Source organism: Vulpes lagopus, chromosome 1 (assembly GCF_018345385.1).
Source record: "Vulpes lagopus strain Blue_001 chromosome 1, ASM1834538v1, whole genome shotgun sequence".
Taxonomy (NCBI): domain Eukaryota; kingdom Metazoa; phylum Chordata; class Mammalia; order Carnivora; family Canidae; genus Vulpes; species Vulpes lagopus.
Window position 1 is genome coordinate 165,921,405 of NC_054824.1, and position 13,482 is coordinate 165,934,886.

Genomic DNA, 13,482 nt, shown 5'->3' on the forward strand with positions numbered 1-13,482 from the left:
ATGATCGGTCAGGCTGTACCTGCCTTCACTTCTCTGTGTAATTGTGTATAACAAAATAACACATCTCTCCCTATTTCAGTTTTGCCTTTGAGAAGAAGTAAGAGGAGGAAGGAATGTAGGTGTGAGGTTTGGGTGAGAAAAGGCAGCACATGAAGATCTGAGGTCAAAATTTAAAATCCACAGAGGGAAAACGTGAAGTATGGGAAGCAACAGTAAACCTGCTGGACGGATCAGGTGGGTAGCTTGCCTTTGGATACGTTCCTATTTTTTAAATAGTGCTTTAGGATTAAGAAAGGTTGCTCCATCCAGGTGCTAAGTCTCTTACTCCTCTCCTTTACAAGTGGGACCTGGGCTGAGGGGCCAATGTTTTGCTTCCTCTCATCTTGAAACACTGATACAGTGTTCACATTTGCTTTGAGTCCTCCAGACTGTCCAGAGTATGAGGAGGAAAACATATCTGATGTGGAGAACAAGGTCCCCACCTCCCCGTGAGCATTCATTTGGGTGACCCTATTATCCCCCCCACCCCACGTCCCCTGTCTTCAGCCCAAGCCTGGAGGGCAGGGTCGGGAAAGAAATGAACAGACCTGGAACAGGCAAAAGTTCCATACAGAGATGCTTTGGAGATGCCAAAAAGTGAGTTTCCTTCCATCTCGCCCTACCTTGTTCTCTAAGCAGATTCATGTCAGGACTTAGCAGCGTCTGGGAGTACAGCACAGAAGCAGCTTGTCGTCTGAAAACATTAAAGGGCGGTCATTTCAGAGAAGAAGTAGCACGGTCTGCGTGTTCTCCCCGCGTGGGGGGAGGGAGGAGACACTGCGCCTCCTTTCCTGCTAGATCTCGCCTCACAATTCTAATTCCTCATTTACTCCCTCCCTGCCCCGCTGCACGGACGTAGCCCTCGACGGTAGCCCTCGACGGCGGGGCCATCAGGTGTGCGGGGACTGCCAGGGACCGGGACTGGCCGGAAACAGGGAGCCCGGGGCCTCGCGCGAGGCTCTCCAGGCCGAGTCGTCCTCGCAGGGTTTCCGTGCTGGCCTTGTGGTCTCGAAGTTCCCTGTGTGAGGCATTCCCAGGACGCCGACTCCCGGGCTTACATTTCTTTTTAGATTTATTTATTTGTTAATGAGAGATACAGAGAGAGAGAGAGGCAGAGACACAGGCAGAGGGAGGAGCAGGCTCCATGCGGGGAGCCCGACGTGGGACTCGATCCCGGGCCCCCAGGCGGCGCTAAACCGCCGCGCCCCCCGGGCTGCCCTGCGCTTCCACTCGTAAGGCGGAAAGGCCGCGGAGCCCAGGTCTGCGCAAGGCACCGGCGCGCTGGGTCCGTTCGCTTCGCCCTGGTGCGAGCAGCCTGTCGGCGGGGATTCTCCGGACCGGGGCAGCGCCAATCAGGTGGCTCGGAACCTGCCCCCGCCCGGGCCACCTGGCGGGGCGATGAGGCTGTCGGCTCGGTGCAGGGCCAGTGCTCGGAGCGCCGGGGGACGCCGAGGAGCCTCGCGCGGGCAGCCCCGGGCCGGGGCGCTCGGAAGGACGCGGGAGTAGCCGCCGGCGCGGAGCTGCTCGGCCGCGGTAACGGGTCAGGGCGCCCCCCGAGCCCCGGTTCCGGGGAGAAGACACGGGGGGGGGGCGAGGCCGCGGAGCGCCGGGCTCCGCGCGGGCGAGTGCCGGCCCGGGGCGCACTTCGAGGGCGCCTTGGCCCGGGGGCCGTGCGGGGCTGCGCGTGGCTCGCCCGAGGGGGGGGGCTGTCCCCGCCTCGGGGCCGGACTTGCCGGTCCGTGTCTCCGCCCGCGGCTGCTGGGCGAGCGCCTTCCCCTGGCCGGAGCGCACACGGCTGCTGCGCCCCGGCGCCCGCGACCGCCCGGAGCATGCGGCGGCCCCGGCCCGCGACGCTGCCCCCTCGGCGGGACCGCCCGGCGCGCGTGAGTGAGCGGGGCCGGGCTGAGCTCCGCGGCGGGGGCGGGGGCGGGGGCGGGGGCGCGGGGAACCGGGACGCTCCGACCGACGGCGCCCCCGCGCCTGCCTTGCCGCGGTTGGGCTGAAGTTGGACCGCGGGAGGGGGCGCGCTGCGCTCGCGGCCTGGGGTCGCCGTCCCCGCCGGGGCGTCCGGGTCCCCGGCAGCCGGGGCCGCGCGCCGTGAGCTGGGCCGAGGGGGGAGAGCGGGGCGGGGGTGCAGGTCTGGCTTCGCCGCCGCTGCCCTTGGGCTACAGTCGCCACCGCGCGTTTCCATCACACCCGGGCATTCCTTTTCTCTGGGTCAGTTGTGGGGCCCTGGAAGTTTGCTCTTTCTAGCAAGTTGGGCCCGGCGGGGGGGGGGGGGCATCCAACCGCGGCGGCCCCCGCCCCTCCTCGCCCTCGCGTCCTTCGCAGTCTGCCGAGCCCCGGACCCTCCCCCAGCCCGGCCGCCTGGGTGGTCCCGGGTTGGCGCTGGGGATTCTCACCCGCAGGGCTGGGGGGGGGGGGGGCTGTCCAGTGTCACTGGCAGGAGTTGGCGTCTACGCAGTCGGATCTGTGCCCTGTCCTGTCCTCCAGTGGCTGAGCGAGGCCCACGTTTTATACAGTGTGAGGGACAAGTCGTGATGGGGGCGGGGGCTTCAGGTCTCACAGGTGCACCCTGCCTGACCTGCGCTGGGATTTGGAGTCTTCCCGGGGGGCGGGGTGGGGGTGGGTGGGCAGCAGCTTCCTTTCGGTTCTGACGAAGTACTTGGAATTACATTCAGCTCCTGCCCCTTTCCGTTAAGCTGACAGAGGTGGATCAAGGGGAAGAAAGAGCAAAGGTGTATTCTCTGAGAGCAATAAGTTCTCAGACCTCTCCAGAGGTCCCAGCTCCAGTGCCTGCGAGGATCTAAACCAGCATATAGATCGGGGGCGTGTGGGCACCCAGGGTGGATCAGGTGTGATGTTGGGCAAATCAGCTGCACCCTTCTCAGAGTAACCCCCCCCCCGCCCCCTACAGAGGAGCATGGCCATAATTTTTGCCACCTGGGGGATGAAATGAGAGAGGACCATGTGTGAATGAGAAAAGCATCTGAAATCCTTTGGGGGTGGGGGCAGGGCGTCTGTGTCACATGCATAGATGTGTGCATCTGTAGTTGTGGGCATCACGGGCATTCTTGCCAGAACTTGAAATTTGCATTGACTGACCTTATCGAAAATTGCTCTGGAAAAGCAGAATGGGCTCCAGTACTGGTGAGAGCAAGTCTCTCATACTTTGCTTGAGGATCTCTGTTTTGTCTCCAGTGGGCCCATCTGTAATTGGAAATGAGCTCTACTTAGTCCAGAGAGGCTTCAGGCTGAGTGCAAACATCATCTGGCAACAGAGGAGCCCACCCTCACCCAGAGGCCCAGGCTGGGATTTTAGTGATGTCTCCTGATAACTTTGGAAGGAGGCTGGGGTGGATCAGAGCAGAACCTGGGAATCACCTAGCTGGCCTCTTAACAGACTGGCCCTGGCTGGGCCATTCCAGGTCTCATCAATTGTGAAAAGTGCCCTGAGGTTTAGAATCTGACCTGATGATCATTAACACTAATGAAAACTGCTACCACTTATTAAGTCCCTTCTCTGTGCCAGACACAAGGCCTTGCAAAATCAATATTATTATCCCCATATTTCATGTGAGGAGACTTGAGTTTGGGAGAGGCTAAATAATTTGCTAAGAGCATAAAGCTAGTGAGTGACAGAGCTGTTCTGTGAAGCCAGGATGCCCAGTTCCAAAGTCCCTGCTCCTTCCACAGTGCCACTCTCCTCCTGTTAAGAACAGACACACATGTGGTAGCTGAAAATCCAGAGCCATTGTGAATAAACATGTTATTTGTAGGTCCAAGAGATGATGTGGCCCTGTTAGGCCTTAGGGAAAGTGCTGGCCTGGTAAAGCTGCATGCGCTCCATTCCTGTTCCCTTGAGGACTCGAGCTCCATTCCTGTTCCCTTGAGGACTCGGGTTTAATCACAAAGGATGGATTCTTTAATATGTAAAGTACAAACTGCAATGGCATTCTTGTTTACCTTTCAGTTAGCAAACATCAAAAAAATTGGTAAGCTGCTGATGAAGTCCTGGAGAAACAGCCCCTTTCATATGTTGCTGTTGGAAGAGTAAAAGGGTACAACTTCTTTGCAGGGTGTTTTAGAAACATCTACCCAAATTAGAAGTGCCCATAGCATCCGGCCCAGTGGGTTTCATCTTTAGGAATCGAGCTTGCCCTTATACTCACCCATGGGCACAAAGGCAGATGTACAGTATAGCATCATTTGAGCTACGAAAGAACAGTTTATGTGCTCATCCAAGAGGGACTTGTTAAATATCTTGTGGTACCTCCAGGTTGTTGAATACTGTCCTATTCATTCATTAAAAAAAAAAAAAAAGACTTAGGAAATTTTTCTATAACTAATAGGGAATGGTTTCTAAGATACATGGCTAAGTGGAAAATGTTCACAGAGGGTTTATATTATACTACTGTTTATGTTATGAAGGAGGAGGCAGAGAATTCCAAGATATTTGCTCCTATGTACATAACTAGATACAAAAAAATCTAGTGAGATCTGTTGCCTTCAGAGAGAGTAGACCTATAAACCCTTCTGTACCCTTTTGGTTTTGAAATGTGTGAAAACATTAACTATTTTAAAAAATCCTTTTTTCTTGCCCTCAGGTTGCTTGAGAGGTTCCATTAGGAGGTGTAAAAGCCAAAGGGCCCTGAGAACACACAGGGCCCATAGGCTCTGGGCCATCCACAATTTCCTTACCCAGATCGTGCTTGGAAAGCTGGAGGGAGAGGTGCCTTTAGACAGCTGGGAAGGCAAGATATGACCCTTGAGGCTTGAAAACAATATGAAGAAATAGAAACTATCCTTTTTATTGCCCTGATATTCCCCTACACAGGAGACACTGTCAGTGCCTGGACAGCCTTAAGAAAGGGAGCGGGAGGAGAGGTGTGGCTGCACATCAGTGAGGGCAGTAGGTCTATTTCTGGTGTTACATTTGGACTTCAGAAAGGAGAGGAAGAGAGATACACTTGAAAGAAAAGTTTTGAAAATTGTGCTGGGGTCTAGGGCTGTATTGTCCCAGAGGAGGAAGGAAGGTTATTGATGCGGCTGTGGTGGCATCAAACAACGTGTCCCAGAACGTCCCTTTAGGTGCCTCCCGTCAGCACAGATGGCCTGGCTCAGCAACCTCCCCGCCCCAGCCCCACCAGAAATCCCTTCTGCCCCTGATCAGATGATCACCCACCCTGGAAGCTGCCGGGTGCATGAAGGGCGTGGGGGCAAGTGTCAGGTCCTGCCTTCCCTCCTCCAGGTAAGACAGGCTGTTGAATGGCAGAAGCAGGAGAAGAAAGACTTCGTGCCAGCCCCATGGCAAGGGGTCTCCCAGCACTGTTAGGTGGGAAGCCTTCATAGGAGCACGAGGTACTCTGCTAAGCACTCTGCCTACATCATCTCACTTAATCTCCTGATCAGGTATGTGTGAGAGCCCAGGCTCTTTGCCATCAAGCAGCACCTTTCTGCTCATCCTCCAGTGATTCTCCTTCTGGGCATAGCGGCCCTGCAGCGGGGGCACAGGAGCATCCCAGGTGCTCAGAGACTCAGTTTGGGTTATAACAGCATGTGGTTGAGGGTTATACACTTTGATGGATGAGCTGGAATATTTGCAGTCTGGATGGGTTTGTAGAAGGCACAGTTCAGGGACAAAGCAGTCAGCATTCTTTGTTTGATTTCCATCTTTCCTGCTTCTGTCTCTGCATGCACGTTAGGGCTGGGCTCCATGGACTGTGATCTTCCACGGGGACAGAGCAGGGGGAAAGGGAGGGGTTGTCTCTGCTTTGGCCCAGATACTAGTGGCAAGGAGACGCTTGGGAGGCACTGTGTCTGTACCCAGGGAAGAAGGTGGGCAGGGTGGCTCCCTAAGCCCCAGGTCTGTGCAGGGAGTCTCTCTGCTGTTTGGCCAAAAGCAGTCTGAGAGCCAAGGGCCTGGGGGCCAAGCTCACTGTAAACCTTTCTCCTCCCACACAGCTCACTGGCTCGGGCTCACGTCTGACTCCCATTCCACTTCAAAAAGTAACAGCTTGAATTTTTCCCCAAATGAATTCTCGAGCAAGGGCAGCTGCTGCTTCTCTGTTCAGCTCTTGCCCATGGGGGTGAGAGCAAGAAGCTGGACCGGGCTTTCTGCTAAGGCTGCTAGAACCTAGCCATGAGGGGGAAAGCCAGGTGCCCTCCCCAACTATTAAAAAAAAAAGTCAAAAAAAAAAAAAGTCACCTTATGACACAAAAATGTGGTGTTTACGTAGCATAGCAAAATATTAGTGGAAGTGAGTATTGTTGAAGGTCCTGGGAAGACAGGAAGATGAGCAAGGCATGGTCATCGGCCTTGAGTTGTGCACAAGGCAGTGTGGGAGAGGACCACTCACTTCAGCGGCAGGACCCTGCAGGCCAAAGAAGTAAGTGCTAAGTAGAGCTACAGATGACATGCGGTCACGTGCAGGGGGGCTAAAGTGAACCCTGGGCTGGCCCCTGTAATTCCAGGAGACTGTTAAGGACTTTTGAGGGGGAAGTGAGTTTTGAGCTGGGCTTTGAAGGTTAAGTACAATTTTGATGGACAAGCTCCGGAGAAAGGGCAGAAGAGGCCAAGAGAATGGGTTTTGGTAGGATATGGGGTGTTTAAAGATACATTAATATCATATTATTTACTCAGGGTCTGCTGCAGACACAATACATGGCATTGTGCTTACAGAGTAGAACTGTTTATATCCCCATAAAATAGGCAATCACTATTTTTTTTTTTTTTTTGGTGGTAAAATCAACAGGGCCTGATGATGGATAGATATTAGAAGTGATTCCCACAAGTGCAAGAATATAAAGCTATATTGTGTTTATATCAGGTTCATTTCACTTGCTAAAATAATAATGGATGGTAGCTTCCGTATATGCAGTTGGCATTGCTGTTGCATCAAAGCACTGCAGGACCATGAGCTTCCCAGCGGAGAGGCAGCAGAGCACTAGGAAGGGGATTCAAGTTGTGCCCCAGCATTTTGTTCTTTTGTTTATTCACTCATGTATTCACTCATTCATTTATTCCTACATGCAACAAAGATGATCCACGTGCCTGGGCCAAGTGCTGGGCTGGGTAGGGAGAGAGAGGGAGAGAGAGAGAGAGAGAGAGGAGAGAGAGAGAGAGAAAAGAGAAAGCCACGGTCCCTGTAGTCCCTAGGAGCTTGCAGTACCTGGGAGAGATCACAGGAGAAGGTGACAAATGCCATCGTAAAAATAGCAATGAAGGGCTGTGGGAAGACATAATATGTGCTCAATAAATGCTGGTTGCCAAAACGAATAAACAACTTGATAACCACTACCAGATACCACCAAGAGAACAAATTAGACGGCTAAAAATATTTCTTTGGCTTTGGCCAGTGGGTCTCAAACGCTTGTTCATGTGAAGCCCATGGCAACCACAGTGCTTTCTGGAGAATACCACACAATTTTAAAATGGCTGAATATGTAGTTTGAACTAAGAGAGTAGCAGACACCGAGTTTTGAGAAAGAAAACTTTACAAAAAACAAGCTTTAAGTTGAGGATATCCTGTCAGCGAACTTTTTTTCTCTATGAATCAAGGAACGACTGCCAAGATTCTCCTAGTCCAGGAACCCCTCAGTCCAGCTGGTAGACACCAGGGATCCACGGGCACACGGTTTTGGCAGTGTGAAGGCTGTTGATGACTCTAGCAAGGGCAATTTCAGAAGAGTAATGAGGGCAGGAGCTAGATAGGATTAGGTTGCATTTTCATGATGTCAGCCGAGTATTTACTGAATATCACAGGGGATACAGTGTGGAGGGGGAAAAACCCAGAACAGTCAAAGCCCCAGCTCTTGGAGCTTGAAGTCATTTGGGGAAACAAATCTGTCACAAAGTAAATGTAAAGTGACACTTATAAAAGCAATAAAGTAGAGGTCCATGGCATAATAAGGGTGCTTAATAGGAGGTCCGGGCTGCTCAGGAAGGACCTGGGAAGTCATCCTGGGGGAAAACGATGGTTCAGCTGGAACCTGAAGAATGAGTAGGAGCACAGGAGGTGAGGGGAGTTTGGGAGCTGAGAAAGGGTATTCCAGGGATGGGGGAGGGGCATGGCTACAGCAGGCATGGCATTTTGAGGTGTCCAAGGCCAGTGGACTGGGATGCAGAGAAAGAGAGGGAGAAATATATGAGGCGAGCAAGAGAGACAGGAGGTAGCAAAAAAAAAAAAAAAAAAAAAAAGAGAGAGAGAGAGAGAGAGGCAAGAGGGAGTCTTATCAGCCACAGTAGGGACTCTGGTGTTGATTCTAAAGCAACAGGTAATCACTGAAGTCCTTAAGCAGGATAGTGACATGGCCAGATTTCCCATTTCAGAAGGATCTCCATGACTGTAGAGTATGGACGGTATATTTGAGGCAGCCAAGGGAAGATCTAGGGAGACCAATCAGGAGATATTTGTTTGTACTGGGACATTTGTTGTGGGGATAGATAGAAGTAGATAGATTTGAGAACTTTAGAAGGTAGAATGGACAGGAAGTGATGGTTTGGATGTGAGAGGTGAGAGGGAAATATTGGGGATGAGCCCTAGGCTGCCAGCTTTGTCAGAGTGGATGGAGGCACCATTCCCTGAGACAGGAAACATGAGTTCAATCTCAGCACGTTGTACTTGAGGAGCCTTTGAACCATCTAAGTGGAGAGGTCAAGAAGCCAGGGGGAAATATAGGCAGGAGTTTGGAGGAGAAGTCTGGGCAGGAGATGTACCTTCAGATAACCTCATAAGTTATCAACTTCCAGGGGTAAATGAAACCATGGTGTAGATGGGGCTGCCTAGGGAGGAAGGATAGGCATGGAAGAGAAAGGCCTGGGGATAGCTTTGAGTTAGGATGAGCCTAGAAAGGAAGCAGAGAAGGTGATCTAGAGAGACAGTAGAAGAGCCAGGAGGGAGAAATGTCATGAAACCCAAGGGCAGAGTGTTTCCTGCATAAGAGAAGAGGAAGCATAGGGGCTGCTGAGAAGTCCATTACAGTGAGGACCAGTAAAAGTCCATTGGCTTCAGAAACATAGAGATCACGGGTGATTTAAACAAGAGCTTCAGGGATGTGATGGGTAAGAGTCAGACTAGTTGATGGAGGAGGAAGTGGACACTGAATGTATAAGTAAGTCTTTCCGGAGGTTTGGCTGTGATAGTTGGAGAGATGGGGTGATTTCGTTCTGTTTTAATGGGAGATGGTTGAGCACCTTTAAACATCAATGGGAAGGTTCCATTTGAATGGAGAAGTAATAGGTTCAAGGAAGGGTAATTCATAATGGGAAGTTCCTAGGAGAATGGGTGGACAGCCTCAAACATGCAGGTGGAGGGAAGGAGAGGGGCCATTCTTTGGGATAACTGGACAGAAGAATGGTAGGATGAGGGCAGATGAAGGTAGGATGAGGGTAGGTGGTGGAAGATGAGGATGTTGCTGTCTGATGGAGGGCAGCTAGAGGAGAGGCAGGGTGGAGGAAGAAGTTTATTTCAGCATGGGGGTACTGAGCACAGTGAAGAGATAGGGTGAAGAAACTAGTGAGAGATGATACTATTGGAGCATTTATTAGCTGTAGGACATTGAACTCATTTTCTTATCTGTAAAACGGAAATAATCACCATGATGCTGACTCCATGGAGTTGTGCCTGGCACATAGAAAGTCGTCAACAAATGTATGCTGCTGTTTTTAACTTTTATTCTCACCATCAGTGGCTAGCACAGTGCTGAACACATAACTGGTTTTGGTATGGAATAGTCATCAATGCTCCCAGGTATTTGGTACATAAAAATTAGGTGGACATCTCTCTATATACCACTTGTCTCTCTTCCCATCTGTGAAGCACCAGTTTCTTTAGTCTCTAGGCAGTTGGAAGCTCTTTTGCTTCTTAATGCTGAGGGATTTATTTGTATGTGGTGCTGAGCCAGGGCAGATTCTATTAGGGGAGTTAAGCATATGGACAGGGCACTGGGCCAGGGTGAAAAGAGAAGAGGTTCAATTAATTCAGGAGCCCAGTCTCCTCTGACCTCATTGATATACAGAGGACAGGACTTCTGTGGACCTCACTCTTTCATTTCTTTCATAACATCCAGTAAAGCCAACTTTGAGCCAGACCTGCACCTGGGGCTGAGATACAGAGATGAATAAGAATCGTTCCTGTCCTTGTGATATTAATTTGATCTGATAAATGTTGTAATGACTATATCACATGCTGGGGAGCACAGGAGAAAGAGCCCCTAGCAGTGCCCAGACTAGGCAGGGAAGGCTTCCTGGTGAGGTAGTGTTTGAGCTGGAATGTCAAGATTAACATCTTTGTAGACCAGAATGGAAATAGATAAGGAACATCTTTGCAGACAAGAAGGGAAATCTTCTGGGCCTTCAAGGCACAGTTAGGCCCAAGAAGCTCAGGAAATGGTTTGGGGCAGGCAGGGGGCGGGTAGTAGAATGGAAACTGCATTTAGGACCTGCCCTACGACCCAGCAATTGCACTGTTGGGGATTTACCCCAAAGATTCAGATGCAATGAAACGTCGGGACACCTGCACCCCGATGTTTCTATCAGCAATGGCCACAATAGCCAAACTGTGGAAGGAGCCTTGGTGTCCATCGAAAGATGAATGGATAAAGAAGATGTGGTTTATGTATACAATGGAATATTACTCAGCAATTAGAAACGACAAATACCCACCATTTGCTTCAACGTGGATGGAACTGGAGGGTATTATGCTGAGTGAAATAAGTCAATCGGAGAGGGACAAACAGTGTATGTTCTCATTCATTTGGGGAATATGAATAATGGTGAAAGGGAATATAAAGGAAGGGAGAAGAAATGTTGGGAAATATCAGGAAGGGAGACAGAACATAAAGACTCCTAACTCGGGGAAACGAACTGGTGGAAGGGGAGGAGGGCGGGTGTTGGAGGGGAAGGGGTGACGGGCACTGAGGTGGACACTTGACGGGATGAGCACTGGGTGTTTTTCTGTATGTTGGTAAATTGAACACCAATAAAAATTAATTAAAAAATTAAAAAAAAAAAAAAAAAAAAGAAACTGCATTTGGTCCCAGTAATGTCAGAACAGAAAATGCCAGGTGATGGTGACAAGGTGAGACACTGGGCAGCAGGCTGGCTGTGGGATCTGGACTTGAACCTGTAGGAGACATAGAGCCACTGTAGATTTTTGGACAGTGGCAGAGGGATTGGTCAGGAGACAGTGGTGATGGTCTAGATGAAACTGACCTGAGGACAATATCAGTGATATGATTCCAAGGTAGGGTCTTGCTAGTGGGTGGGTGAAATGAAACTAAAAGCTGCTGACATTATGGAAGTCATGGAAATAAGAGGCGAGGGTGTTAGAGAGGCCATCCTTTTGCATATGGAGACTTTTAGGATGATAGAAGAACCTCAGATGAAAGGGAGACAGTTCCTAAAGTCCTCAGTGAGTGAAGGAGAGACAGTGATGGGGTTAAGGATAGACCAGAAGAATAATCAAATATCATGGACCTCAAAGGAATAATGATTCTTGCAAAATAACAGAAATGAAACACTCTAGACTCTAATTCTAGAAGATGGAATAAACTCATGAAAAGATTGAACTGTTGCTTATTTCCAAGGTGAGATGGCCACCACAAAACAGGTGGAATGTATTTCCAAGCCTTTGGGCCACTGAGTACCACTTGAGGACACCATACAACATTACAGATGGGTGCCCCCACAGGTTTAAGACCTCAGAAATTGGCTGAGTCCTCATGATGACTCCACAATCCGTGGTGGTGGTGTCTTTGGTGGAATATCTTTCCCAGGCCTCCCAGAGAATCATTTCCAACTTCTTTCCTGAGGTCTTGCTGATACCAATAATGTCTTTCACTGTGTGGCAAAGGAGTTAGACACACATAACACCATTCACCTCAGGGGGCTGACAGTTTAGCACCAGGCTTCTCTTGGCCGATGGGTTTCACTTTTGACTTTTCTCTGCTGGCCATACTCTATCTGGTGCTGTGCTGGGCACATTGGAGGAATCAGAAATATACCACACATGGTTCATGCCTTCAAAGATCTCATAGTCTAAATAGAAACGCCAGACTGATACACTGGGAACAGTAAGAGGCAATAAATACTATGTCTGGCTCAAGGGGTAGGTGGTTGGGCACACACAGGGGAATGCAACTGTCTAGTCAAGAGTTGGGAGGGATGGAAGAGAGAGTAAGGAATCTAAAATGACCTTCAGAGTTTGGAGGCGGGGGGTAGGCCTGGGGAGTGGTGGCGCCATTCTGAGAGACAGGAAGTACAATGAAGGAGAGGCTCAGAGGGGCAGTAAAGAGCTCTGACTTGAAAATGGAGAGTTTGCAGGCTTATTTAGGTGGAGGCGGATGTGGAACTCAGTTGCCTTTGTTGATTTGAGTGTACAAAGTGTCAATGTTTAACAAACAGTTGATGAGGCAAATGAAGTCAATGGTAATAGAAACATGGAGAAGGGATATACCCTAGAAACATTTAAGGGATGAGGTGGATAAGATTTGGTGGTTGAATGGATTTGAGGGGAGAGATGGAGGGAGGAGACTGGAATGACTCACAAGTTCTGGGCTTAGGGACTGGGTGGATGATGGTACCACTGATTAGGAGGAGGAAAAGCACTTTTCCCCACCACAGTGCTGGGGAAAGAGCAGGTAAAATGATGAAGTCTGTTTGAGACCATTCGAATTAAGGATTCCTGTGGGATAGCCAAGTATACGATGTCTAGGAGCCACTTAGTGATACAAGTCTGAAACCTAGATTTCAGTCTAGTGACATAGCTGTGGGCATTGTCCACGGACCGGTGAGGGCCTAAGGCAGGCATGGGGTGGGGAGACAACGATGGAATCTCGGCAAAGGCTCATGTTTATGAGGGGAGTGGTCTCTAGGGGACAGTCTCTGAGGGAATAGTCCGGGTGAGTTGAACCAGATGAGGTACTATTACAAGTGGTTAAGATGAAAAGTTAAGGGATAAAGAGTTTCAAGTAGGTGTCGGTAGCCCTTGGTAGATTCTTCAGGAGGGGCAACACGGAGGTCATTGAAGACCTTTGTCAGAAGTGATTTCAGAGTAGTGGGTGGGAGTTTCAGTCAATTCACAATGAATGAGTTATGAGAAAATAGAGACGCAAGTATACACAGACATTTGAGGAGTTTTGCTGTGAAGGGCAGAGAAATGCAGCAATATCTGGGTGATTATTGTGAGGATGTGGAGACATCAAGTGTAGATTTATATTCCTAGCTTTGTTGGGAAAGAGAAAAGAGACAGTTGGGACAGCAGGTGGAGGGGGATGTGAGGAAAAGCAATGGGTTGTTTTTTGGAGTGGAAGAAACTCGACCATGTTCATGGGCTGAGGGGATAGAGCCAAAAGGCGAAGTGGGGAAAGTACACTCAGGGAGAATATTCAATGGAGCCTAGACTGGAAAGAGAGGGAGGAGGTAGGATATGGACCACAGGT

At 50.2% G+C, this 13,482-nt stretch overlaps 1 protein-coding gene across 4 annotated transcripts in view; it reads left to right on the forward strand.

Moving 5' to 3' along the window:
* The first annotated feature begins 1,406 nt into the window (after positions 1–1,406).
* FAM163A (family with sequence similarity 163 member A) overlaps positions 1,407–13,482 on the forward strand; it is a 78,118-nt gene continuing 66,042 nt past the window's right edge. For 2 of the 4 annotated variants that reach the window (XM_041731596.1, XM_041731466.1), the window contains exon 1: positions 1,407–1,572. The gene's annotated coding sequence lies outside the window, so the exon portion shown is untranslated. Of the gene's footprint in view, positions 1,580–1,817; positions 1,923–13,482 lie in introns of those variants that run through there. The other 2 variants (XM_041731658.1, XM_041731514.1) reach the window with 2 other exon arrangements.